This window comes from Ranitomeya imitator, chromosome 1 (genome assembly GCF_032444005.1).
Source record: "Ranitomeya imitator isolate aRanImi1 chromosome 1, aRanImi1.pri, whole genome shotgun sequence".
NCBI lineage: Eukaryota > Metazoa > Chordata > Amphibia > Anura > Dendrobatidae > Ranitomeya > Ranitomeya imitator.
This window is the reverse complement of record NC_091282.1, coordinates 434,691,994-434,717,830: the sequence shown is the minus strand read 5'-3', so window position 1 is coordinate 434,717,830 and position 25,837 is coordinate 434,691,994. Positions and strand designations below refer to the sequence as shown.

General features: G+C 36.1%; 13 non-coding genes across 13 annotated transcripts; all 13 read right to left on the bottom strand.

Annotated features, from left to right (window-relative positions):
• Window positions 1-1,579: 1,579 nt before the first annotated feature.
• Window positions 1,580-1,652, bottom strand: TRNAT-UGU (transfer RNA threonine (anticodon UGU)). The gene has a single exon. It is a non-coding gene; the product is annotated as a tRNA-Thr (tRNA).
• Window positions 1,653-2,232: 580 nt separating this feature from the next.
• TRNAT-CGU (transfer RNA threonine (anticodon CGU)) lies at window positions 2,233-2,305 on the bottom strand. The gene has a single exon. It is a non-coding gene; the product is annotated as a tRNA-Thr (tRNA).
• Window positions 2,306-4,460: 2,155 nt separating this feature from the next.
• TRNAT-UGU (transfer RNA threonine (anticodon UGU)) lies at window positions 4,461-4,533 on the bottom strand. The gene has a single exon. It is a non-coding gene; the product is annotated as a tRNA-Thr (tRNA).
• A 4,424-nt stretch (window positions 4,534-8,957) lies between these two features.
• TRNAT-CGU (transfer RNA threonine (anticodon CGU)) lies at window positions 8,958-9,030 on the bottom strand. The gene has a single exon. It is a non-coding gene; the product is annotated as a tRNA-Thr (tRNA).
• A 2,156-nt stretch (window positions 9,031-11,186) lies between these two features.
• Window positions 11,187-11,259, bottom strand: TRNAT-UGU (transfer RNA threonine (anticodon UGU)). The gene has a single exon. It is a non-coding gene; the product is annotated as a tRNA-Thr (tRNA).
• Window positions 11,260-11,807: 548 nt separating this feature from the next.
• TRNAT-CGU (transfer RNA threonine (anticodon CGU)) lies at window positions 11,808-11,880 on the bottom strand. Its single transcript has one exon. It is a non-coding gene; the product is annotated as a tRNA-Thr (tRNA).
• Window positions 11,881-14,688: 2,808 nt separating this feature from the next.
• TRNAT-CGU (transfer RNA threonine (anticodon CGU)) lies at window positions 14,689-14,761 on the bottom strand. Its single transcript has one exon. It is a non-coding gene; the product is annotated as a tRNA-Thr (tRNA).
• A 2,156-nt stretch (window positions 14,762-16,917) lies between these two features.
• On the bottom strand, window positions 16,918-16,990 carry TRNAT-UGU (transfer RNA threonine (anticodon UGU)). Its single transcript has one exon. It is a non-coding gene; the product is annotated as a tRNA-Thr (tRNA).
• A 548-nt stretch (window positions 16,991-17,538) lies between these two features.
• TRNAT-CGU (transfer RNA threonine (anticodon CGU)) lies at window positions 17,539-17,611 on the bottom strand. The gene has a single exon. It is a non-coding gene; the product is annotated as a tRNA-Thr (tRNA).
• A 2,808-nt stretch (window positions 17,612-20,419) lies between these two features.
• TRNAT-CGU (transfer RNA threonine (anticodon CGU)) lies at window positions 20,420-20,492 on the bottom strand. The gene has a single exon. It is a non-coding gene; the product is annotated as a tRNA-Thr (tRNA).
• Window positions 20,493-22,648: 2,156 nt separating this feature from the next.
• On the bottom strand, window positions 22,649-22,721 carry TRNAT-UGU (transfer RNA threonine (anticodon UGU)). Its single transcript has one exon. It is a non-coding gene; the product is annotated as a tRNA-Thr (tRNA).
• Window positions 22,722-23,269: 548 nt separating this feature from the next.
• Window positions 23,270-23,342, bottom strand: TRNAT-CGU (transfer RNA threonine (anticodon CGU)). The gene has a single exon. It is a non-coding gene; the product is annotated as a tRNA-Thr (tRNA).
• Window positions 23,343-25,497: 2,155 nt separating this feature from the next.
• On the bottom strand, window positions 25,498-25,570 carry TRNAT-UGU (transfer RNA threonine (anticodon UGU)). The gene has a single exon. It is a non-coding gene; the product is annotated as a tRNA-Thr (tRNA).
• Window positions 25,571-25,837: the final 267 nt, after the last annotated feature.

Genomic DNA, 25,837 nt, shown 5'->3' with positions numbered 1-25,837 from the left:
CAAAAACACCCTCTCAATGGGGAGCATTTAAAGGAGTTTTAGCTTTATAAAGTGGCTCCTAAAGCACTTTTTAAGAGTTCTTGAAGTGTTTTTGAAGAGTTTTTTCTAAAGCTTTTTCTTTGCAGCCTTTTGATTTACAGTGTCTACTTTAGAGCAAATTCCAGCAGGATCTGCTTCAAAGATGCAATATCCCCTTTTATTTTCACCTGGCATTTTTCAAACCCTGAAGTGGATAAATCACTCAAAATAGCTATGAGTGTGTGTTCACACTAAGTTCTATTTTTCCTGCATTTTCAGGGCAGAAACTCTACAAGACTGTGCATACAGAGGTTTTTAGCTGAGTTATCAGAGCAGAATCTGGGCAGAAACTCCAAATTTTTAAGGAGCTATGAGATTTGCAGGTGCATTTGTAGAGTTTCCACTCAGTTTCAACTAGGTGGCTATATGCACATGACATCTTTTTTCAGGCGGCTTCCACCACTGGAATCATTTGAAAACCCTATCAAACATTGCTCAAAAGAATGAACATAAGAAATTATATGTAAAACTGACTTGCTCTGTCTATGTTGAGGTTTTTAAATGTCTTTTGACCACTTCAGGTTTCTAAAAATGCCAAGCGGTTAAAAGAAGTCACATGTCCATTCTTTTAGCGTTTTCCACCAGGAGCATGCTGTGTATTTTACAATACAAATCAGTGGAAAAGCTTAATACATGCCTGGGCTTGCAACAAGACTTTTTTTGGAGTGTTTTGCCATTGATTTTGCTTAAAAGAGCTAACTGTTTCTTCATGTTTAAATGGAGTGAAAAATGCTACCAGAAAAAAAGACTTCACCGAAACAATGGGAAAACCTTTCAAAAAAGCTGTCTCAAAATTGTCCAGGAAACAACCAAAAAGATGACACAAAAGACGATTCAGGGGAAGAAATGTCCTAAATTTCTTGAAAAGTCTTCTGCGTGAAAAACTCATCAAGTTGTCCTGAGTTTAAAAGCCGTCATATGCACATACCAGTTCCTGTTCCAAAAATTCATTAAAAAACTGAGTGTGTGCGCAGTCCAACACTTCAAACAAAACTTGTGTTTTTTGAACTCCTAATGGTGTTTGGAAAAGTTTTGATCAAAAGTTCCTGAAAAAACCTCAGTGTGAATCTTTAGGTTATTTGCAGATGGAATTTTATTAAGGCATTTAAAAACAATGAGTTTTGCAAGCAGAAACCACTTAGGAAAACACCACTTTATTAGGTACTTCTGGGAAGAGTTTTTATGTTCATGATGTGTTTCCTGGGGATTTTTTGCAGAGTTTGCAATGAGATTTTCACTCTTAAGGCCTTTTTTGCAGATTTTTGATTTGAATGTGCCTAGTTTGGAGTAGTTTTCCTCAGGATCGGCTTCACAGAAACAACAAGTTTTTTTTTTCTTTGCCGCAACGTTTTTTTGAAAACCTGAAATGGATGAAAACTATCCAAGTAATGGAATTATTACATCTGAACATTTTTTTCTCAGTATAATAAACCTTCACCTTAGCAGGTATTTTTTATAGATAAGCTCAAGTATCAAACTATTCAGTTTCAAAATAACACAAAGGCTCCAGTGAGAATTGAACTCACGACCCCTGGATTACAAGACCAGTGCTCTAACCACTGAGCTATGAAGCCAGCGAAACTTTGCCCCATCTTTTGATCTCTATTTCGAACAGTGCAATAGCCATTCAGTTGCATTAACAACACAAGTCATTTCATTTTTAGTTTGAAATCACACTCTTAACGTAATGTCCCATCACCAACAAACCAACAACTGCTCTTGCAATGCAAAAGCATGACTTGCAAACATTCTGAAGCTTCAGTTCTATAACTGACAACCTGTTTATTGGCAATCTGATGTACAAAAAAATCAAATCGCATGGACTGGCAAAGAAGAGAATTCTACTGCTTGCTTAAATAAAATATGTAATTCTTTATATTACAAAATCACACATCAAGAATTGATGAAGAAGGGTCATTAGACTCCTAAAGCTCTGCTAGAGGTAGCATAATTAAGGAATTTGACAATCATATTACCCAAATGTCATATATGATCATGGTCTTATCAAGAACTTTTGAAAAGGATGTTGTAACGTGAAGTAAAGTATAAAGTATATAAAGTATAAAGTATATAAAGTCAATATTGAATCGCACCAACTTTATATCACGTACCAAACAGATCAGCAAGTTTTATATGAGAGACAAAGAGTTTGTAAGGCATCAGTGAGAGTCGAACTCACGACCCCTGGTTTACGAGACCAGTGCTCTAACCTCTGAGCTATGAAGCCATCGAAAAGCAACAATTTCTCAGGCAATGTAGGGATCAGTCTGTTAGAGGTTTGGGTACGCTCAGTACATCCTAAGGATCATTTACTATGCTACATGGGAGAAATGCAAAGAAACTGTGCAAAGATTTTTCTTTAGGTACCAATTTGACATTGACATGGGAAAAATATCAACTTGAAATGCATATGAAAACTTACAACCCATACAAGCAATGATTGTAAGATAAGGCTTGGTAAAAAAAATATAAAGAGAAGCATGATGATTTATTTATATTTTCAATTGTACCAAATTTAAAAATGATTTCATAAATTTTTTCAGGTCAGTATTACTCTATGTGCAAATGGAGTTTTATGGAACCATTCAAAAAACATGAGTTTTTCAAGTGGAAACTTTTTACGAAAGCAAATCTGCTCTAAAGTCTTTGTCTCCACATAGCATTAGATCTCTGGCCATGATTTTCATTTATTTTTTCAATTGTGCCAAATTTAAGAATGATATCTGAATTTTTTTTGTGTCAGTATTAGGATATATGCAGATGGAGATTTATTGAGGCATTCAAAAAAGAAGACTTTTTAAAGCAAAAACACCCTCTCAATGGGGAGCATTTAAAGGAGTTTTAGCTTTATAAAGTGGCTCCTAAAGCACTTTTTAAGAGTTCTTGAAGTGTTTTTGAAGAGTTTTTTCTAAAGCTTTTTCTTTGCAGCCTTTTGATTTACAGTGTCTACTTTAGAGCAAATTCCAGCAGGATCTGCTTCAAAGATGCAATATCCCCTTTTATTTTCACCTGGCATTTTTCAAACCCTGAAGTGGATAAATCACTCAAAATAGCTATGAGTGTGTGTTCACACTAAGTTCTATTTTTCCTGCATTTTCAGGGCAGAAACTCTACAAGACTGTGCATACAGAGGTTTTTAGCTGAGTTATCAGAGCAGAATCTGGGCAGAAACTCCAAATTTTTAAGGAGCTATGAGATTTGCAGGTGCATTTGTAGAGTTTCCACTCAGTTTCAACTAGGTGGCTATATGCACATGACATCTTTTTTCAGGCGGCTTCCACCACTGGAATCATTTGAAAACCCTATCAAACATTGCTCAAAAGAATGAACATAAGAAATTATATGTAAAACTGACTTGCTCTGTCTATGTTGAGATTTTTAAATGTCTTTTGACCACTTCAGGTTTCTAAAAATGCCAAGCGGTTAAAAGAAGTCACATGTCCATTCTTTTAGCGTTTTCCACCAGGAGCATGCTGTGTATTTTACAATACAAATCAGTGGAAAAGCTTAATACATGCCTGGGCTTGCAACAAGACTTTTTTTGGAGTGTTTTGCCATTGATTTTGCTTAAAAGAGCTAACTGTTTCTTCATGTTTAAATGGAGTGAAAAATGCTACCAGAAAAAAAGACTTCACCGAAACAATGGGAAAACCTTTCAAAAAAGCTGTCTCAAAATTGTCCAGGAAACAACCAAAAAGATGACACAAAAGACGATTCAGGGGAAGAAATGTCCTAAATTTCTTGAAAAGTCTTCTGCGTGAAAAACTCATCAAGTTGTCCTGAGTTTAAAAGCCGTCATATGCACATACCAGTTCCTGTTCCAAAAATTCATTAAAAAACTGAGTGTGTGCGCAGTCCAACACTTCAAACAAAACTTGTGTTTTTTGAACTCCTAATGGTGTTTGGAAAAGTTTTGATCAAAAGTTCCTGAAAAAACCTCAGTGTGAATCTTTAGGTTATTTGCAGATGGAATTTTATTAAGGCATTTAAAAACAATGAGTTTTGCAAGCAGAAACCACTTAGGAAAACACCACTTTATTAGGTACTTCTGGGAAGAGTTTTTATGTTCATGATGTGTTTCCTGGGGATTTTTTGCAGAGTTTGCAATGAGATTTTCACTCTTAAGGCCTTTTTTGCAGATTTTTGATTTGAATGTGCCTAGTTTGGAGTAGTTTTCCTCAGGATCGGCTTCACAGAAGCAACAAGTATTTTTTTTCTTTGCCACAACATTTTTTTGAAAACCTGAAATGGATGAAAACTCTCCAAGTAATGTAATTATTACATCTGAACATTTTTTTCTCAGTATAATAAACCTTAACCTTAGCAGGTATTTTTTATAGATAAGCTCAAGTATCAAACTATTCAGTTTCAAAATAACACAAAGGCTCCAGTGAGAATTGAACTCACGACCCCTGGTTTACAAGACCAGTGCTCTAACCACTGAGCTATGAAGCCAGCGAAACTTTGCCCCATCTTTTGATCTCTATTTCGAACAGTGCAATAGCCATTCAGTTGCATTAACAACACAAGTCATTTCATTTTTAGTTTGAAATCACACTCTTAACGTAATGTCCCATCACCAACAAACCAACAACTGCTCTTGCAATGCAAAAGCATGACTTGCAAACATTCTGAAGCTTCAGTTCTATAACTGACAACCTGTTTATTGGCAATCTGATGTGCAAAAAAATCAAATCGCATGGACTGGCAAAGAAGAGAATTCTACTGCTTGCTTAAATAAAATATGTAATTCTTTATATTACAAAATCACACATCAAGAATTGATGAAGAAGGGTCATTAGACTCCTAAAGCTCTGCTAGAGGTAGCATAATTAAGGAATTTGACAATCATATTACCCAAATGTCATATATGATCATGGTCTTATCAAGAACTTTTGAAAAGGATGTTGTAACGTGAAGTAAAGTATAAAGTATATAAAGTATAAAGTATATAAAGTCAATATGGTCTGGAAGAAAGAATAGCAACTTTGAAACTCATCAAAGAGAATGAAGACTTTCTAGACAGAACAGAAGCATCTCTACTGGTCACAGAAGGTGCAAAAAGTGTCAGAGAACCTCCAAAAGCAGATGAGTGGAAGCATGTGACCAAAAGAAGCAAGAAGACCATGGAGAAATCACCAACCACACAACTGAAGAACCGATATCAAATCTTTGTAGAGGATGAAGATGGCACACCTAAGAATGAAGCAATACCAGCAAGCAAAAAAGAAAAGGGCACACAGCAACAAGTGACAGCAAAAAGTACAGCCAAGAAGCAACGAAGAGTGGTGGTGGTGGGAGACTCACTACTGAGAGGCACAGAAGCAGCCATCTGCAGACCGGACAAAACTGCAAGAGAAGTATGCTGCCTTCCAGGTGCGATGATCAAGGATGTGACCGATAGGATACCAAAGCTCTTCAGCTCCAAGGACGTCCACCCATTTCTTCTGATACATGTTGGCACCAATGACACGGCAAGGAAGGACCTACCGACAATCTGCAAGGACTTTGAAGAGTTGGGGAAGAAAGTAAAGGAACTGGATGCACAGGTAGTTTTTTCTTCTATCCTTCCAGTAGATGGGCATGGCACCAGGAGATGGAACAGGATCCTTGATGCAAACAACTGGCTAAGACGATGGTGCAGACAACAAGGATTTGGATTCCTGGACCACGGTGTGAATTACTGGTATGATGGACTCCTCGCCAGAGACGGACTACACCTCAACAAACCTGGGAAACACACATTCGCCAGAAGACTCGCTACACTCATCAGGAGGGCGTTAAACTAGAAGAAGAGGGGACGGGAAGAAAAACATTAGACTCGAACAAAGACGACCCAGGAAAACATACTCAGAAGGGAGGTAAGAACATTTCTAAAACAATCCACAGTGAGGAGATTGGAACAAAACAAAATCCTCTAAACTGCATGCTCGCAAACGCCAGAAGCCTGACAAACAAGATGGAAGAACTAGAAGCAGAAATATCTACAGGTAACTTTGACATAGTGGGAATAACCGAGACATGGTTAGATGAAAGCTATGACTGGGCAGTTAACTTACAGGGTTACAGTCTGTTTAGAAAGGATCGTAAAAATCGGAGAGGAGGAGGGGTTTGTCTGTATGTAAAGTCTTGTCTAAAGTCCACTTTAAGGGAGGATATTAGCGAAGGGAATGAGGATGTCGAGTCCATATGGGTTGAAATTCATGGAGGGAAAAATGGTAACAAAATTCTCATTGGGGTCTGTTACAAACCCCCAAATATAACAGAAAGCATGGAAAGTCTACTTCTAAAGCAGATAGATGAAGCTGCAACCCATAATGAGGTCCTGGTTATGGGGGACTTTAACTACCCGGATATTAACTGGGAAACAGAAACCTGTGAAACCCATAAAGGCAACAGGTTTCTGCTAATAACCAAGAAAAATTATCTTTCACAATTGGTGCAGAATCCAACCAGAGGAGCAGCACTTTTAGACCTAATACTATCTAATAGACCTGACAGAATAACAAATCTTCAGGTGGTTGGGCATTTAGGAAATAGCGACCACAATATTGTGCAGTTTCACCTGTCTTTCACTAGGGGGACTTGTCAGGGAGTCACAAAAACATTGAACTTTAGGAAGGCAAAGTTTGAACAGCTTAGAGATGCCCTTAATCTGGTAGACTGGGACAATATCCTCAGAAATGAGAATACAGATAATAAATGGGAAATGTTTAAGAACATCCTAAATAGGCAGTGTAAGCGGTTTATACCTTGTGGGAATAAAAGGACTAGAAATAGGAAAAACCCAATGTGGCTAAACAAAGAAGTAAGACAGGCAATTAACAGTAAAAAGAAAGCATTTGCACTACTAAAGCAGGATGGCACCATTGAAGCTCTAAAAAACTATAGGGAGAAAAATACTTTATCTAAAAAACTAATTAAAGCTGCCAAAAAGGAAACAGAGAAGCACATTGCTAAGGAGAGTAAAACTAATCCCAAACTGTTCTTCAACTATATCAATAGTAAAAGAATAAAAACTGAAAATGTAGGCCCCTTAAAAAATAGTGAGGAAAGAATGGTTGTAGATGACGAGGAAAAAGCTAACATATTAAACACCTTCTTCTCCACGGTATTCACGGTGGAAAATGAAATGCTAGGTGAAATCCCAAGAAACAATGAAAACCCTATATTAAGAGTCACCAATCTAACCCAAGAAGGGGTGCGAAACCGGCTAAATAAGATTAAAATAGATAAATCTCCGGGTCCGGATGGCATACACCCACGAGTACTAAGAGAACTAAGTAATGTAATAGATAAACCATTATTTCTTATTTTTAGTGACTCTATAGCGACAGGGTCTGTTCCGCAGGACTGGCGCATAGCAAATGTGGTGCCAATATTCAAAAAGGGCTCTAAAAGGGAACCTGGAAATTATAGGCCAGTAAGTCTAACCTCTATTGTTGGTAAAATATTTGAAGGGTTTCTGAGGGATGTTATTCTGGATTATCTCAATGAGAATAACTGTTTAACTCCATATCAGCATGGGTTTATGAGAAATCGCTCCTGTCAAACCAATCTAATCAGTTTTTATGAAGAGGTAAGCTATAGACTGGACCACGGTGAGTCATTGGACGTGGTATATCTCGATTTTTCCAAAGCGTTTGATACCGTGCCGCACAAGAGGTTGGTACACAAAATGAGAATGCTTGGTCTGGGGGAAAATGTGTGTAAATGGGTTAGTAACTGGCTTAGTGATAGAAAGCAGAGGGTGGTTATAAATGGTATAGTCTCTAACTGGGTCGCTGTGACCAGTGGGGTACCGCAGGGGTCAGTATTGGGACCTGTTCTCTTCAACATATTCATTAATGATCTGGTAGAAGGTTTACACAGTAAAATATCGATATTTGCAGATGATACAAAACTATGTAAAGCAGTTAATACAAGAGAAGATAGTATTCTGCTACAGATGGATCTGGATAAGTTGGAAACTTGGGCTGAAAGGTGGCAGATGAGGTTTAACAATGATAAATGTAAGGTTATACACATGGGAAGAGGGAATCAATATCACCATTACACACTGAACGGGAAACCACTGGGTAAATCTGACAGGGAGAAGGACTTGGGGATCCTAGTTAATGATAAACTTACCTGGAGCAGCCAGTGCCAGGCAGCAGCTGCCAAGGCAAACAGGATCATGGGGTGCATTAAAAGAGGTCTGGATACACATGATGAGAGCATTATACTGCCTCTGTACAAATCCCTAGTTAGACCGCACATGGAGTACTGTGTCCAGTTTTGGGCACCGGTGCTCAGGAAGGATATAATGGAACTAGAGAGAGTACAAAGGAGGGCAACAAAATTAATAAAGGGGATGGGAGAACTACAATACCCAGATAGATTAGCGAAATTAGGATTATTTAGTCTAGAAAAAAGACGACTGAGGGGGCGATCTAATAACCATGTATAAGTATATAAGGGGACAATACAAATATCTCGCTGAGGATCTGTTTATACCAAGGAAGGTGACGGGCACAAGGGGGCATTCTTTGCGTCTGGAGGAGAGAAGGTTTTTCCACCAACATAGAAGAGGATTCTTTACTGTTAGGGCAGTGAGAATCTGGAATTGCTTGCCTGAGGAGGTGGTGATGGCGAACTCAGTCGAGGGGTTCAAGAGAGGCCTGGATGTCTTCCTGGAGCAGAACAATATTGTATCATACAATTATTAGGTTCTGTAGAAGGACGTAGATCTGGGGATTTATTATGATGGAATATAGGCTGAACTGGATGGACAAATGTCTTTTTTCGGCCTTACTAACTATGTTACATTGAATCGCACCAACTTTATATCACGTACCAAACAGATCAGCAAGTTTTATATGAGAGACAAAGAGTTTGTAAGGCATCAGTGAGAGTCGAACTCACGACCCCTGGTTTACGAGACCAGTGCTCTAACCTCTGAGGTATGAAGCCATCGAAAAGCAACAATTTCTCAGGCAATGTAGGGATCAGTCTGTTAGAGGTTTGGGTACGCTCAGTACATCCTAAGGATCATTTACTATGCTACATGGGAGAAATGCAAAGAAACTGTGCAAAGATTTTTCTTTAGGTACCAATTTGACATTGACATGGGAAAAATATCAACTTGAAATGCATATGAAAACTTACAACCCATACAAGCAATGATTGTAAGATAAGGCTTGGTAAAAAAAATATAAAGAGAAGCATGATGATTTATTTATATTTTCAATTGTACCAAATTTAAAAATGATTTCATAAATTTTTTCAGGTCAGTATTACTCTATGTGCAAATGGAGTTTTATGGAACCATTCAAAAAACATGAGTTTTTCAAGTGGAAACTTTTTACGAAAGCAAATCTGCTCTAAAGTCTTTGTCTCCACATAGCATTAGATCTCTGGCCATGATTTTCATTTATTTTTTCAATTGTGCCAAATTTAAGAATGATATCTGAATTTTTTTTGTGTCAGTATTAGGATATATGCAGATGGAGATTTATTGAGGCATTCAAAAAAGAAGACTTTTTAAAGCAAAAACACCCTCTCAATGGGGAGCATTTAAAGGAGTTTTAGCTTTATAAAGTGGCTCCTAAAGCACTTTTTAAGAGTTCTTGAAGTGTTTTTGAAGAGTTTTTTTCTAAAGCTTTTTCTTTGCAGCCTTTTGATTTACAGTGTCTACTTTAGAGCAAATTCCAGCAGGATCTGCTTCAAAGATGCAATATCCCCTTTTATTTTCACCTGGCATTTTTCAAACCCTGAAGTGGATAAATCACTCAAAATAGCTATGAGTGTGTGTTCACACTAAGTTCTATTTTTCCTGCATTTTCAGGGCAGAAACTCTACAAGACTGTGCATACAGAGGTTTTTAGCTGAGTTATCAGAGCAGAATCTGGGCAGAAACTCCAAATTTTTAAGGAGCTATGAGATTTGCAGGTGCATTTGTAGAGTTTCCACTCAGTTTCAACTAGGTGGCTATATGCACATGACATCTTTTTCCAGGCGGCTTCCACCACTGGAATCATTTGAAAACCCTATCAAACATTGCTCAAAAGAATGAACATAAGAAATTATATGTAAAACTGACTTGCTCTGTCTATGTTGAGATTTTTAAATGTCTTTTGACCACTTCAGGTTTCTAAAAATGCCAAGCGGTTAAAAGAAGTCACATGTCCATTCTTTTAGCGTTTTCCACCAGGAGCATGCTGTGTATTTTACAATACAAATCAGTGGAAAAGCTTAATACATGCCTGGGCTTGCAACAAGACTTTTTTTGGAGTGTTTTGCCATTGATTTTGCTTAAAAGAGCTAACTGTTTCTTCATGTTTAAATGGAGTGAAAAATGCTACCAGAAAAAAAGACTTCACCGAAACAATGGGAAAACCTTTCAAAAAAGCTGTCTCAAAATTGTCCAGGAAACAACCAAAAAGATGACACAAAAGACGATTCAGGGGAAGAAATGTCCTAAATTTCTTGAAAAGTCTTCTGCGTGAAAAACTCATCAAGTTGTCCTGAGTTTAAAAGCCGTCATGTGCACATACCAGTTCCTGTTCCAAAAATTCATTAAAAAACTGAGTGTGTGCGCAGTCCAACACTTCAAACAAAACTTGTGTTTTTTGAACTCCTAATGGTGTTTGGAAAAGTTTTGATCAAAAGTTCCTGAAAAAACCTCAGTGTGAATCTTTAGGTTATTTGCAGATGGAATTTTATTAAGGCATTTAAAAACAATGAGTTTTGCAAGCAGAAACCACTTAGGAAAACACCACTTTATTAGGTACTTCTGGGAAGAGTTTTTATGTTCATGATGTGTTTCCTGGGGATTTTTTGCAGAGTTTGCAATGAGATTTTCACTCTTAAGGCCTTTTTTGCAGATTTTTGATTTGAATGTGCCTAGTTTGGAGTAGTTTTCCTCAGGATCGGCTTCACAGAAGCAACAAGTATTTTTTTTCTTTGCCACAACATTTTTTTGAAAACCTGAAATGGATGAAAACTCTCCAAGTAATGTAATTATTAAGTCTGAACATTTTTTTCTCAGTATAATAAACCTTAACCTTAGCAGGTATTTTTTATAGATAAGCTCAAGTATCAAACTATTCAGTTTCAAAATAACACAAAGGCTCCAGTGAGAATTGAACTCACGACCCCCGGTTTACAAGACCAGTGCTCTAACCACTGAGCTATGAAGCCAGCGAAACTTTGCCCCATCTTTTGATCTCTATTTCGAACAGTGCAATAGCCATTCAGTTGCATTAACAACACAAGTCCATTCATTTTTAGGTTGAAATCACACTCTTAACATAATGTCCCATCACCAACAAACCAACAACTGCTCTTGCAATGCAAAAGCATGACTTGCAAACATTCTGAAGCTTCAGTTCTATAACTGACAACCTGTTTATTGGCAATCTGATGTGCAAAAAAATCAAATCGCATGGACTGGCAAAGAAGAGAATTCTACTGCTTGCTTAAATAAAATATGTAATTCTTTATATTACAAAATCACACATCAAGAATTGATTAAAAAAGGTCATTAGACTCCTCAAGCTCTGCTAGAGGTAGCATAATTAAGGAATTTGACAAACATGTTACCCGAATGTCATATATGATCATGGTCTTATCAAGAACTTTTGAAAAGGATGTCGTAACTTCACATAAAGTCAATATTGAATCGCACCAACTTTATATCACGTACCAAACAGATCAGCAAGTTTTATATGAGAGACAAAGAGTTTGTAGGGCTTCAGTGAGAGTCGAACTCACGACCCCTGGTTTACGAGACCAGTGCTCTAACCTCTGAGCTATGAAGCCATCGAAAAGCAACAATTTCTCAGGCAATGTAGGGATCAGTCTGTTAGAGGTTTGGGTACTCTCAGTACATCCTAAGGATCATTTACTATGCTACATGGGAGAAATGCAAATAAACTGTGCAAAGATTTTTCTTTAGGTACCAATTTGACATTGACATGGGAAAAATATCAACTTGAAATGCATATGAAAACTTACAACCCATACAAGCAATGATTGTAAGATAAGGCTTGGTAAAAAAATATAAAGAGAAGCATGATGATTTATTTATATTTTCAATTGTACCAAATTTAAAAATGATTTCATAAATTTTTTCAGGTCAGTATTACTCTATGTGCAAATGGAGTTTTATGGAACCATTCAAAAAACATGAGTTTTTCAAGTGGAAACTTTTTACGAAAGCAAATCTGCTCTAAAGTCTTTGTCTCCACATAGCATTAGATCTCTGGCCATGATTTTCATTTATTTTTTCAATTGTGCCAAATTTAAGAATGATATCTGAATTTTTTTTGTGTCAGTATTAGGATATATGCAGATGGAGATTTATTGAGGCATTCAAAAAAGAAGACTTTTTAAAGCAAAAACACCCTCTCAATGGGGAGCATTTAAAGGAGTTTTAGCTTTATAAAGTGGCTCCTAAAGCACTTTTTAAGAGTTCTTGAAGTGTTTTTGAAGAGTTTTTTTCTAAAGCTTTTTCTTTGCAGCCTTTTGATTTACAGTGTCTACTTTAGAGCAAATTCCAGCAGGATCTGCTTCAAAGATGCAATATCCCCTTTTATTTTCACCTGGCATTTTTCAAACCCTGAAGTGGATAAATCACTCAAAATAGCTATGAGTGTGTGTTCACACTAAGTTCTATTTTTCCTGCATTTTCAGGGCAGAAACTCTACAAGACTGTGCATACAGAGGTTTTTAGCTGAGTTATCAGAGCAGAATCTGGGCAGAAACTCCAAATTTTTAAGGAGCTATGAGATTTGCAGGTGCATTTGTAGAGTTTCCACTCAGTTTCAACTAGGTGGCTATATGCACATGACATCTTTTTTCAGGCGGCTTCCACCACTGGAATCATTTGAAAACCCTATCAAACATTGCTCAAAAGAATGAACATAAGAAATTATATGTAAAACTGACTTGCTCTGTCTATGTTGAGATTTTTAAATGTCTTTTGACCACTTCAGGTTTCTAAAAATGCCAAGCGGTTAAAAGAAGTCACATGTCCATTCTTTTAGCGTTTTCCACCAGGAGCATGCTGTGTATTTTACAATACAAATCAGTGGAAAAGCTTAATACATGCCTGGGCTTGCAACAAGACTTTTTTTGGAGTGTTTTGCCATTGATTTTGCTTAAAAGAGCTAACTGTTTCTTCATGTTTAAATGGAGTGAAAAATGCTACCAGAAAAAAAGACTTCACCGAAACAATGGGAAAACCTTTCAAAAAAGCTGTCTCAAAATTGTCCAGGAAACAACCAAAAAGATGACACAAAAGACGATTCAGGGGAAGAAATGTCCTAAATTTCTTGAAAAGTCTTCTGCGTGAAAAACTCATCAAGTTGTCCTGAGTTTAAAAGCCGTCATGTGCACATACCAGTTCCTGTTCCAAAAATTCATTAAAAAACTGAGTGTGTGCGCAGTCCAACACTTCAAACAAAACTTGTGTTTTTTGAACTCCTAATGGTGTTTGGAAAAGTTTTGATCAAAAGTTCCTGAAAAAACCTCAGTGTGAATCTTTAGGTTATTTGCAGATGGAATTTTATTAAGGCATTTAAAAACAATGAGTTTTGCAAGCAGAAACCACTTAGGAAAACACCACTTTATTAGGTACTTCTGGGAAGAGTTTTTATGTTCATGATGTGTTTCCTGGGGATTTTTTGCAGAGTTTGCAATGAGATTTTCACTCTTAAGGCCTTTTTTGCAGATTTTTGATTTGAATGTGCCTAGTTTGGAGTAGTTTTCCTCAGGATCGGCTTCACAGAAGCAACAAGTATTTTTTTTCTTTGCCACAACATTTTTTTGAAAACCTGAAATGGATGAAAACTCTCCAAGTAATGTAATTATTAAGTCTGAACATTTTTTTCTCAGTATAATAAACCTTAACCTTAGCAGGTATTTTTTATAGATAAGCTCAAGTATCAAACTATTCAGTTTCAAAATAACACAAATGCTCCAGTGAGAATTGAACTCACGACCCCTGGTTTACAAGACCAGTGCTCTAACCACTGAGCTATGAAGCCAGCGAAACTTTGCCCCATCTTTTGATCTCTATTTCGAACAGTGCAATAGCCATTCAGTTGCATTAACAACACAAGTCATTTCATTTTTAGTTTGAAATCACACTCTTAACGTAATGTCCCATCACCAACAAACCAACAACTGCTCTTGCAATGCAAAAGCATGACTTGCAAACATTCTGAAGCTTCAGTTCTATAACTGACAACCTGTTTATTGGCAATCTGATGTGCAAAAAAATCAAATCGCATGGACTGGCAAAGAAGAGAATTCTACTGCTTGCTTAAATAAAATATGTAATTCTTTATATTACAAAATCACACATCAAGAATTGATGAAGAAGGGTCATTAGACTCCTAAAGCTCTGCTAGAGGTAGCATAATTAAGGAATTTGACAATCATATTACCCAAATGTCATATATGATCATGGTCTTATCAAGAACTTTTGAAAAGGATGTTGTAACGTGAAGTAAAGTATAAAGTATATAAAGTATAAAGTATATAAAGTCAATATTGAATCGCACCAACTTTATATCACGTACCAAACAGATCAGCAAGTTTTATATGAGAGACAAAGAGTTTGTAAGGCATCAGTGAGAGTCGAACTCACGACCCCTGGTTTACGAGACCAGTGCTCTAACCTCTGAGGTATGAAGCCATCGAAAAGCAACAATTTCTCAGGCAATGTAGGGATCAGTCTGTTAGAGGTTTGGGTACGCTCAGTACATCCTAAGGATCATTTACTATGCTACATGGGAGAAATGCAAAGAAACTGTGCAAAGATTTTTCTTTAGGTACCAATTTGACATTGACATGGGAAAAATATCAACTTGAAATGCATATGAAAACTTACAACCCATACAAGCAATGATTGTAAGATAAGGCTTGGTAAAAAAAATATAAAGAGAAGCATGATGATTTATTTATATTTTCAATTGTACCAAATTTAAAAATGATTTCATAAATTTTTTCAGGTCAGTATTACTCTATGTGCAAATGGAGTTTTATGGAACCATTCAAAAAACATGAGTTTTTCAAGTGGAAACTTTTTACGAAAGCAAATCTGCTCTAAAGTCTTTGTCTCCACATAGCATTAGATCTCTGGCCATGATTTTCATTTATTTTTTCAATTGTGCCAAATTTAAGAATGATATCTGAATTTTTTTTGTGTCAGTATTAGGATATATGCAGATGGAGATTTATTGAGGCATTCAAAAAAGAAGACTTTTTAAAGCAAAAACACCCTCTCAATGGGGAGCATTTAAAGGAGTTTTAGCTTTATAAAGTGGCTCCTAAAGCACTTTTTAAGAGTTCTTGAAGTGTTTTTGAAGAGTTTTTTTCTAAAGCTTTTTCTTTGCAGCCTTTTGATTTACAGTGTCTACTTTAGAGCAAATTCCAGCAGGATCTGCTTCAAAGATGCAATATCCCCTTTTATTTTCACCTGGCATTTTTCAAACCCTGAAGTGGATAAATCACTCAAAATAGCTATGAGTGTGTGTTCACACTAAGTTCTATTTTTCCTGCATTTTCAGGGCAGAAACTCTACCAGACTGTGCATACAGAGGTTTTTAGCTGAGTTATCAGAGCAGAATCTGGGCAGAAACTCCAAATTTTTAAGGAGCTATGAGATTTGCAGGTGCATTTGTAGAGTTTCCACTCAGTTTCAACTAGGTGGCTATATGCACATGACATCTTTTTTCAGGCGGCTTCCACCACTGGAATCATTTGAAAACCCTATCAAACATTGCTCAAAAGAATGAACATAAGAAATTATATGTAAAACTGACTTGCTCTGTCTATGTTGAGATTTTTAAATGTCTTTTGACCACTTCAGGTTTCTAAAAATGCCAAGCGGTTAAAAGAAGTCACATGTCCATTCTTTTAGCGTTTTCCACCAGGAGCATGCTGTGTATTTTACAATACAAATCAGTGGAAAAGCTTAATACATGCCTGGGCTTGCAACAAGACTTTTTTTGGAGTGTTTTGCCATTGATTTTGCTTAAAAGAGCTAACTGTTTCTTCATGTTTAAATGGAGTGAAAAATGCTACCAGAAAAAAAGACTTCACCGAAACAATGGGAAAACCTTTCAAAAAAGCTGTCTCAAAATTGTCCAGGAAACAACCAAAAAGATGACACAAAAGACGATTCAGGGGAAGAAATGTCCTAAATTTCTTGAAAAGTCTTCTGCGTGAAAAACTCATCAAGTTGTCCTGAGTTTAAAAGCCGTCATATGCACATACCAGTTCCTGTTCCAAAAATTCATTAAAAAACTGAGTGTGTGCGCAGTCCAACACTTCAAACAAAACTTGTGTTTTTTGAACTCCTAATGGTGTTTGGAAAAGTTTTGATCAAAAGTTCCTGAAAAAACCTCAGTGTGAATCTTTAGGTTATTTGCAGATGGAATTTTATTAAGGCATTTAAAAACAATGAGTTTTGCAAGCAGAAACCACTTAGGAAAACACCACTTTATTAGGTACTTCTGGGAAGAGTTTTTATGTTCATGATGTGTTTCCTGGGGATTTTTTGCAGAGTTTGCAATGAGATTTTCACTCTTAAGGCCTTTTTTGCAGATTTTTGATTTGAATGTGCCTAGTTTGGAGTAGTTTTCCTCAGGATCGGCTTCACAGAAGCAACAAGTATTTTTTTTCTTTGCCACAACATTTTTTTGAAAACCTGAAATGGATGAAAACTCTCCAAGTAATGTAATTATTAAGTCTGAACATTTTTTTCTCAGTATAATAAACCTTAACCTTAGCAGGTATTTTTTATAGATAAGCTCAAGTATCAAACTATTCAGTTTCAAAATAACACAAAGGCTCCAGTGAGAATTGAACTCACGACCCCCGGTTTACAAGACCAGTGCTCTAACCACTGAGCTATGAAGCCAGCGAAACTTTGCCCCATCTTTTGATCTCTATTTCGAACAGTGCAATAGCCATTCAGTTGCATTAACAACACAAGTCCATTCATTTTTAGGTTGAAATCACACTCTTAACATAATGTCCCATCACCAACAAACCAACAACTGCTCTTGCAATGCAAAAGCATGACTTGCAAACATTCTGAAGCTTCAGTTCTATAACTGACAACCTGTTTATTGGCAATCTGATGTGCAAAAAAATCAAATCGCATGGACTGGCAAAGAAGAGAATTCTACTGCTTGCTTAAATAAAATATGTAATTCTTTATATTACAAAATCACACATCAAGAATTGATTAAAAAAGGTCATTAGACTCCTCAAGCTCTGCTAGAGGTAGCATAATTAAGGAATTTGACAAACATGTTACCCGAATGTCATATATGATCATGGTCTTATCAAGAACTTTTGAAAAGGATGTCGTAACTTCACATAAAGTCAATATTGAATCGCACCAACTTTATATCACGTACCAAACAGATCAGCAAGTTTTATATGAGAGACAAAGAGTTTGTAAGGCTTCAGTGAGAGTCGAACTCACGACCCCTGGTTTACGAGACCAGTGCTCTAACCTCTGAGCTATGAAGCCATCGAAAAGCAACAATTTCTCAGGCAATGTAGGGATCAGTCTGTTAGAGGTTTGGGTACTCTCAGTACATCCTAAGGATCATTTACTATGCTACATGGGAGAAATGCAAATAAACTGTGCAAAGATTTTTCTTTAGGTACCAATTTGACATTGACATGGGAAAAATATCAACTTGAAATGCATATGAAAACTTACAACCCATACAAGCAATGATTGTAAGATAAGGCTTGGTAAAAAAATATAAAGAGAAGCATGATGATTTATTTATATTTTCAATTGTACCAAATTTAAAAATGATTTCATAAATTTTTTCAGGTCAGTATTACTCTATGTGCAAATGGAGTTTTATGGAACCATTCAAAAAACATGAGTTTTTCAAGTGGAAACTTTTTACGAAAGCAAATCTGCTCTAAAGTCTTTGTCTCCACATAGCATTAGATCTCTGGCCATGATTTTCATTTATTTTTTCAATTGTGCCAAATTTAAGAATGATATCTGAATTTTTTTTGTGTCAGTATTAGGATATATGCAGATGGAGATTTATTGAGGCATTCAAAAAAGAAGACTTTTTAAAGCAAAAACACCCTCTCAATGGGGAGCATTTAAAGGAGTTTTAGCTTTATAAAGTGGCTCCTAAAGCACTTTTTAAGAGTTCTTGAAGTGTTTTTGAAGAGTTTTTTTCTAAAGCTTTTTCTTTGCAGCCTTTTGATTTACAGTGTCTACTTTAGAGCAAATTCCAGCAGGATCTGCTTCAAAGATGCAATATCCCCTTTTATTTTCACCTGGCATTTTTCAAACCCTGAAGTGGATAAATCACTCAAAATAGCTATGAGTGTGTGTTCACACTAAGTTCTATTTTTCCTGCATTTTCAGGGCAGAAACTCTACAAGACTGTGCATACAGAGGTTTTTAGCTGAGTTATCAGAGCAGAATCTGGGCAGAAACTCCAAATTTTTAAGGAGCTATGAGATTTGCAGGTGCATTTGTAGAGTTTCCACTCAGTTTCAACTAGGTGGCTATATGCACATGACATCTTTTTTCAGGCGGCTTCCACCACTGGAATCATTTGAAAACCCTATCAAACATTGCTCAAAAGAATGAACATAAGAAATTATATGTAAAACTGACTTGCTCTGTCTATGTTGAGATTTTTAAATGTCTTTTGACCACTTCAGGTTTCTAAAAATGCCAAGCGGTTAAAAGAAGTCACATGTCCATTCTTTTAGCGTTTTCCACCAGGAGCATGCTGTGTATTTTACAATACAAATCAGTGGAAAAGCTTAATACATGCCTGGGCTTGCAACAAGACTTTTTTTGGAGTGTTTTGCCATTGATTTTGCTTAAAAGAGCTAACTGTTTCTTCATGTTTAAATGGAGTGAAAAATGCTACCAGAAAAAAAGACTTCACCGAAACAATGGGAAAACCTTTCAAAAAAGCTGTCTCAAAATTGTCCAGGAAACAACCAAAAAGATGACACAAAAGACGATTCAGGGGAAGAAATGTCCTAAATTTCTTGAAAAGTCTTCTGCGTGAAAAACTCATCAAGTTGTCCTGAGTTTAAAAGCCGTCATGTGCACATACCAGTTCCTGTTCCAAAAATTCATTAAAAAACTGAGTGTGTGCGCAGTCCAACACTTCAAACAAAACTTGTGTTTTTTGAACTCCTAATGGTGTTTGGAAAAGTTTTGATCAAAAGTTCCTGAAAAAACCTCAGTGTGAATCTTTAGGTTATTTGCAGATGGAATTTTATTAAGGCATTTAAAAACAATGAGTTTTGCAAGCAGAAACCACTTAGGAAAACACCACTTTATTAGGTACTTCTGGGAAGAGTTTTTATGTTCATGATGTGTTTCCTGGGGATTTTTTGCAGAGTTTGCAATGAGATTTTCACTCTTAAGGCCTTTTTTGCAGATTTTTGATTTGAATGTGCCTAGTTTGGAGTAGTTTTCCTCAGGATCGGCTTCACAGAAGCAACAAGTATTTTTTTTCTTTGCCACAACATTTTTTTGAAAACCTGAAATGGATGAAAACTCTCCAAGTAATGTAATTATTAAGTCTGAACATTTTTTTCTCAGTATAATAAACCTTAACCTTAGCAGGTATTTTTTATAGATAAGCTCAAGTATCAAACTATTCAGTTTCAAAATAACACAAATGCTCCAGTGAGAATTGAACTCACGACCCCTGGTTTACAAGACCAGTGCTCTAACCACTGAGCTATGAAGCCAGCGAAACTTTGCCCCATCTTTTGATCTCTATTTCGAACAGTGCAATAGCCATTCAGTTGCATTAACAACACAAGTCATTTCATTTTTAGTTTGAAATCACACTCTTAACGTAATGTCCCATCACCAACAAACCAACAACTGCTCTTGCAATGCAAAAGCATGACTTGCAAACATTCTGAAGCTTCAGTTCTATAACTGACAACCTGTTTATTGGCAATCTGATGTGCAAAAAAATCAAATCGCATGGACTGGCAAAGAAGAGAATTCTACTGCTTGCTTAAATAAAATATGTAATTCTTTATATTACAAAATCACACATCAAGAATTGATGAAGAAGGGTCATTAGACTCCTAAAGCTCTGCTAGAGGTAGCATAATTAAGGAATTTGACAATCATATTACCCAAATGTCATATATGATCATGGTCTTATCAAGAACTTTTGAAAAGGATGTTGTAACGTGAAGTAAAGTATAAAGTATATAAAGTATAAAGTATATAAAGTCAATATTGAATCGCACCAACTTTATATCACGTACCAAACAGATCAGCAAGTTTTATATGAGAGACAAAGAGTTTGTAAGGCATCAGTGAGAGTCGAACTCACGACCCCTGGTTTACGAGACCAGTGCTCTAACCTCTGAGGTATGAAGCCATCGAAAAGCAACAATTTCTCAGGCAATGTAGGGATCAGTCTGTTAGAGGTTTGGGTACGCTCAGTACATCCTAAGGATCATTTACTATGCTACATGGGAGAAATGCAAAGAAACTGTGCAAAGATTTTTCTTTAGGTACCAATTTGACATTGACATGGGAAAAATATCAACTTGAAATGCATATGAAAACTTACAACCCATACAAGCAATGATTGTAAGATAAGGCTTGGTAAAAAAAATATAAAGAGAAGCATGATGATTTATTTATATTTTCAATTGTACCAAATTTAAAAATGATTTCATAAATTTTTTCAGGTCAGTATTACTCTATGTGCAAATGGAGTTTTATGGAACCATTCAAAAAACATGAGTTTTTCAAGTGGAAACTTTTTACGAAAGCAAATCTGCTCTAAAGTCTTTGTCTCCACATAGCATTAGATCTCTGGCCATGATTTTCATTTATTTTTTCAATTGTGCCAAATTTAAGAATGATATCTGAATTTTTTTTGTGTCAGTATTAGGATATATGCAGATGGAGATTTATTGAGGCATTCAAAAAAGAAGACTTTTTAAAGCAAAAACACCCTCTCAATGGGGAGCATTTAAAGGAGTTTTAGCTTTATAAAGTGGCTCCTAAAGCACTTTTTAAGAGTTCTTGAAGTGTTTTTGAAGAGTTTTTTTCTAAAGCTTTTTCTTTGCAGCCTTTTGATTTACAGTGTCTACTTTAGAGCAAATTCCAGCAGGATCTGCTTCAAAGATGCAATATCCCCTTTTATTTTCACCTGGCATTTTTCAAACCCTGAAGTGGATAAATCACTCAAAATAGCTATGAGTGTGTGTTCACACTAAGTTCTATTTTTCCTGCATTTTCAGGGCAGAAACTCTACCAGACTGTGCATACAGAGGTTTTTAGCTGAGTTATCAGAGCAGAATCTGGGCAGAAACTCCAAATTTTTAAGGAGCTATGAGATTTGCAGGTGCATTTGTAGAGTTTCCACTCAGTTTCAACTAGGTGGCTATATGCACATGACATCTTTTTTCAGGCGGCTTCCACCACTGGAATCATTTGAAAACCCTATCAAACATTGCTCAAAAGAATGAACATAAGAAATTATATGTAAAACTGACTTGCTCTGTCTATGTTGAGATTTTTAAATGTCTTTTGACCACTTCAGGTTTCTAAAAATGCCAAGCGGTTAAAAGAAGTCACATGTCCATTCTTTTAGCGTTTTCCACCAGGAGCATGCTGTGTATTTTACAATACAAATCAGTGGAAAAGCTTAATACATGCCTGGGCTTGCAACAAGACTTTTTTTGGAGTGTTTTGCCATTGATTTTGCTTAAAAGAGCTAACTGTTTCTTCATGTTTAAATGGAGTGAAAAATGCTACCAGAAAAAAAGACTTCACCGAAACAATGGGAAAACCTTTCAAAAAAGCTGTCTCAAAATTGTCCAGGAAACAACCAAAAAGATGACACAAAAGACGATTCAGGGGAAGAAATGTCCTAAATTTCTTGAAAAGTCTTCTGCGTGAAAAACTCATCAAGTTGTCCTGAGTTTAAAAGCCGTCATATGCACATACCAGTTCCTGTTCCAAAAATTCATTAAAAAACTGAGTGTGTGCGCAGTCCAACACTTCAAACAAAACTTGTGTTTTTTGAACTCCTAATGGTGTTTGGAAAAGTTTTGATCAAAAGTTCCTGAAAAAACCTCAGTGTGAATCTTTAGGTTATTTGCAGATGGAATTTTATTAAGGCATTTAAAAACAATGAGTTTTGCAAGCAGAAACCACTTAGGAAAACACCACTTTATTAGGTACTTCTGGGAAGAGTTTTTATGTTCATGATGTGTTTCCTGGGGATTTTTTGCAGAGTTTGCAATGAGATTTTCACTCTTAAGGCCTTTTTTGCAGATTTTTGATTTGAATGTGCCTAGTTTGGAGTAGTTTTCCTCAGGATCGGCTTCACAGAAGCAACAAGTATTTTTTTTCTTTGCCACAACATTTTTTTGAAAACCTGAAATGGATGAAAACTCTCCAAGTAATGTAATTATTAAGTCTGAACATTTTTTTCTCAGTATAATAAACCTTAACCTTAGCAGGTATTTTTTATAGATAAGCTCAAGTATCAAACTATTCAGTTTCAAAATAACACAAAGGCTCCAGTGAGAATTGAACTCACGACCCCCGGTTTACAAGACCAGTGCTCTAACCACTGAGCTATGAAGCCAGCGAAACTTTGCCCCATCTTTTGATCTCTATTTCGAACAGTGCAATAGCCATTCAGTTGCATTAACAACACAAGTCCATTCATTTTTAGGTTGAAATCACACTCTTAACATAATGTCCCATCACCAACAAACCAACAACTGCTCTTGCAATGCAAAAGCATGACTTGCAAACATTCTGAAGCTTCAGTTCTATAACTGACAACCTGTTTATTGGCAATCTGATGTGCAAAAAAATCAAATCGCATGGACTGGCAAAGAAGAGAATTCTACTGCTTGCTTAAATAAAATATGTAATTCTTTATATTACAAAATCACACATCAAGAATTGATTAAAAAAGGTCATTAGACTCCTCAAGCTCTGCTAGAGGTAGCATAATTAAGGAATTTGACAAACATGTTACCCGAATGTCATATATGATCATGGTCTTATCAAGAACTTTTGAAAAGGATGTCGTAACTTCACATAAAGTCAATATTGAATCGCACCAACTTTATATCACGTACCAAACAGATCAGCAAGTTTTATATGAGAGACAAAGAGTTTGTAAGGCTTCAGTGAGAGTCGAACTCACGACCCCTGGTTTACGAGACCAGTGCTCTAACCTCTGAGCTATGAAGCCATCGAAAAGCAACAATTTCTCAGGCAATGTAGGGATCAGTCTGTTAGAGGTTTGGGTACTCTCAGTACATCCTAAGGATCATTTACTATGCTACATGGGAGAAATGCAAATAAACTGTGCAAAGATTTTTCTTTAGGTACCAATTTGACATTGACATGGGAAAAATATCAACTTGAAATGCATATGAAAACTTACAACCCATACAAGCAATGATTGTAAGATAAGGCTTGGTAAAAAAATATAAAGAGAAGCATGATGATTTATTTATATTTTCAATTGTACCAAATTTAAAAATGATTTCATAATTTTTTTCAGGTCAGTATTACTCTATGTGCAAATGGAGTTTTATGGAACCATTCAAAAAACATGAGTTTTTCAAGTGGAAACTTTTTACGAAAGCAAATCTGCTCTAAAGTCTTTGTCTCCACATAGCATTAGATCTCTGGCCATGATTTTCATTTATTCTTTCAATTGTGCCAAATTTAAGAATGATATCTGAATTTTTTTTGTGTCAGTATTAGGATATATGCAGATGGAGATTTATTGAGGCATTCAAAAAAGAAGACTTTTTAAAGCAAAAACACCCTCTCAATGGGGAGCATTTAAAGGAGTTTTAGCTTTATAAAGTGGCTCCTAAAGCACTTTTTAAGAGTTCTTGCAGTGTTTTTGAAGAGTTTTTTTCTAAAGCTTTTTCTTTGCAGCCTTTTGATTTACAGTGTCTACTTTAGAGCAAATTCCAGCAGGATCTGCTTCAAAGATGCAATATCCCCTTTTATTTTCACCTGGCATTTTTCAAACCCTGAAGTGGATAAATCACTCAAAATAGCTATGAGTGTGTGTTCACACTAAGTTCTATTTTTCCTGCATTTTCAGGGCAGAAACTCTACAAGACTGTGCATACAGAGGTTTTTAGCTGAGTTATCAGAGCAGAATCTGGGCAGAAACTCCAAATTTTTAAGGAGCTATGAGATTTGCATGTGCATTTGTAGAGTTTCCACTCAGTTTCAACTAGGTGGCTATATGCACATGACATCTTTTTTCAGGCGGCTTCCACCACTGGAATCATTTGAAAACCCTATCAAACATTGCTCAAAAGAATGAACATAAGAAATTATATGTAAAACTGACTTGCTCTGTCTATGTTGAGATTTTTAAATGTCTTTTGACCACTTCAGGTTTCTAAAAATGCCAAGCGGTTAAAAGAAGTCACATGTCCATTCTTTTAGCGTTTTCCACCAGGAGCATGCTGTGTATTTTACAATAAAAATCAGTGGAAAAGCTTAATACATGCCTGGGCTTGCAACAAAACTTTTTTTGGAGTGTTTTGCCATTGATTTTGCTTAAAAGAGCTAACTGTTTCTTCATGTTTAAGTGGAGTGAAAAATGCTACCAGAAAAAAAGACTTCACCGAAACAATGGGAAAACCTTTCAAAAAAGCTGTCTCAAAATTGTCCAGGAAACAACCAAAAAGATGACACAAAAGACGATTCAGGTGAAGAAATGTCCTAAATTTCTTGAAAAGTCTTCTGCGTGAAAAACTCATCAAGTTGTCCTGAGTTTAAAAGCCGTCATGTGCACATACCAGTTCCTGTTCCAAAAATTCATTAAAAAACTGAGTGTGTGCGCAGTCCAACACTTCAAACAAAACTTGTGTTTTTTGAACTCCTAATGGTGTTTGGAAAAGTTTTGATCAAAAGTTCCTGAAAAAACCTCAGTGTGAATCTTTAGGTTATTTGCAGATGGAATTTTATTAAGGCATTTAAAAACAATGAGTTTTGCAAGCAGAAACCACTTAGGAAAACACCACTTTATTAGGTACTTCTGGGAAGAGTTTTTATGTTCATGATGTGTTTCCTGGGGATTTTTTGCAGAGTTTGCAATGAGATTTTCACTCTTAAGGCCTTTTTTGCAGATTTTTGATTTGAATGTGCCTAGTTTGGAGTAGTTTTCCTCAGGATCGGCTTCACAGAAGCAACAAGTATTTTTTTTCTTTGCCACAACATTTTTTTGAAAACCTGAAATGGATGAAAACTCTCCAAGTAATGTAATTATTAAGTCTGAACATTTTTTTCTCAGTATAATAAACCTTAACCTTAGCAGGTATTTTTTATAGATAAGCTCAAGTATCAAACTATTCAGTTTCAAAATAACACAAAGGCTCCAGTGAGAATTGAACTCACGACCCCTGGTTTACAAGACCAGTGCTCTAACCACTGAGCTATGAAGCCAGCGAAACTTTGCCCCATCTTTTGATCTCTATTTCGAACAGTGCAATAGCCATTCAGTTGCATTAACAACACAAGTCATTTCATTTTTAGTTTGAAATCACACTCTTAACGTAATGTCCCATCACCAACAAACCAACAACTGCTCTTGCAATGCAAAAGCATGACTTGCAAACATTCTGAAGCTTCAGTTCTATAACTGACAACCTGTTTATTGGCAATCTGATGTGCAAAAAAATCAAATCGCATGGACTGGCAAAGAAGAGAATT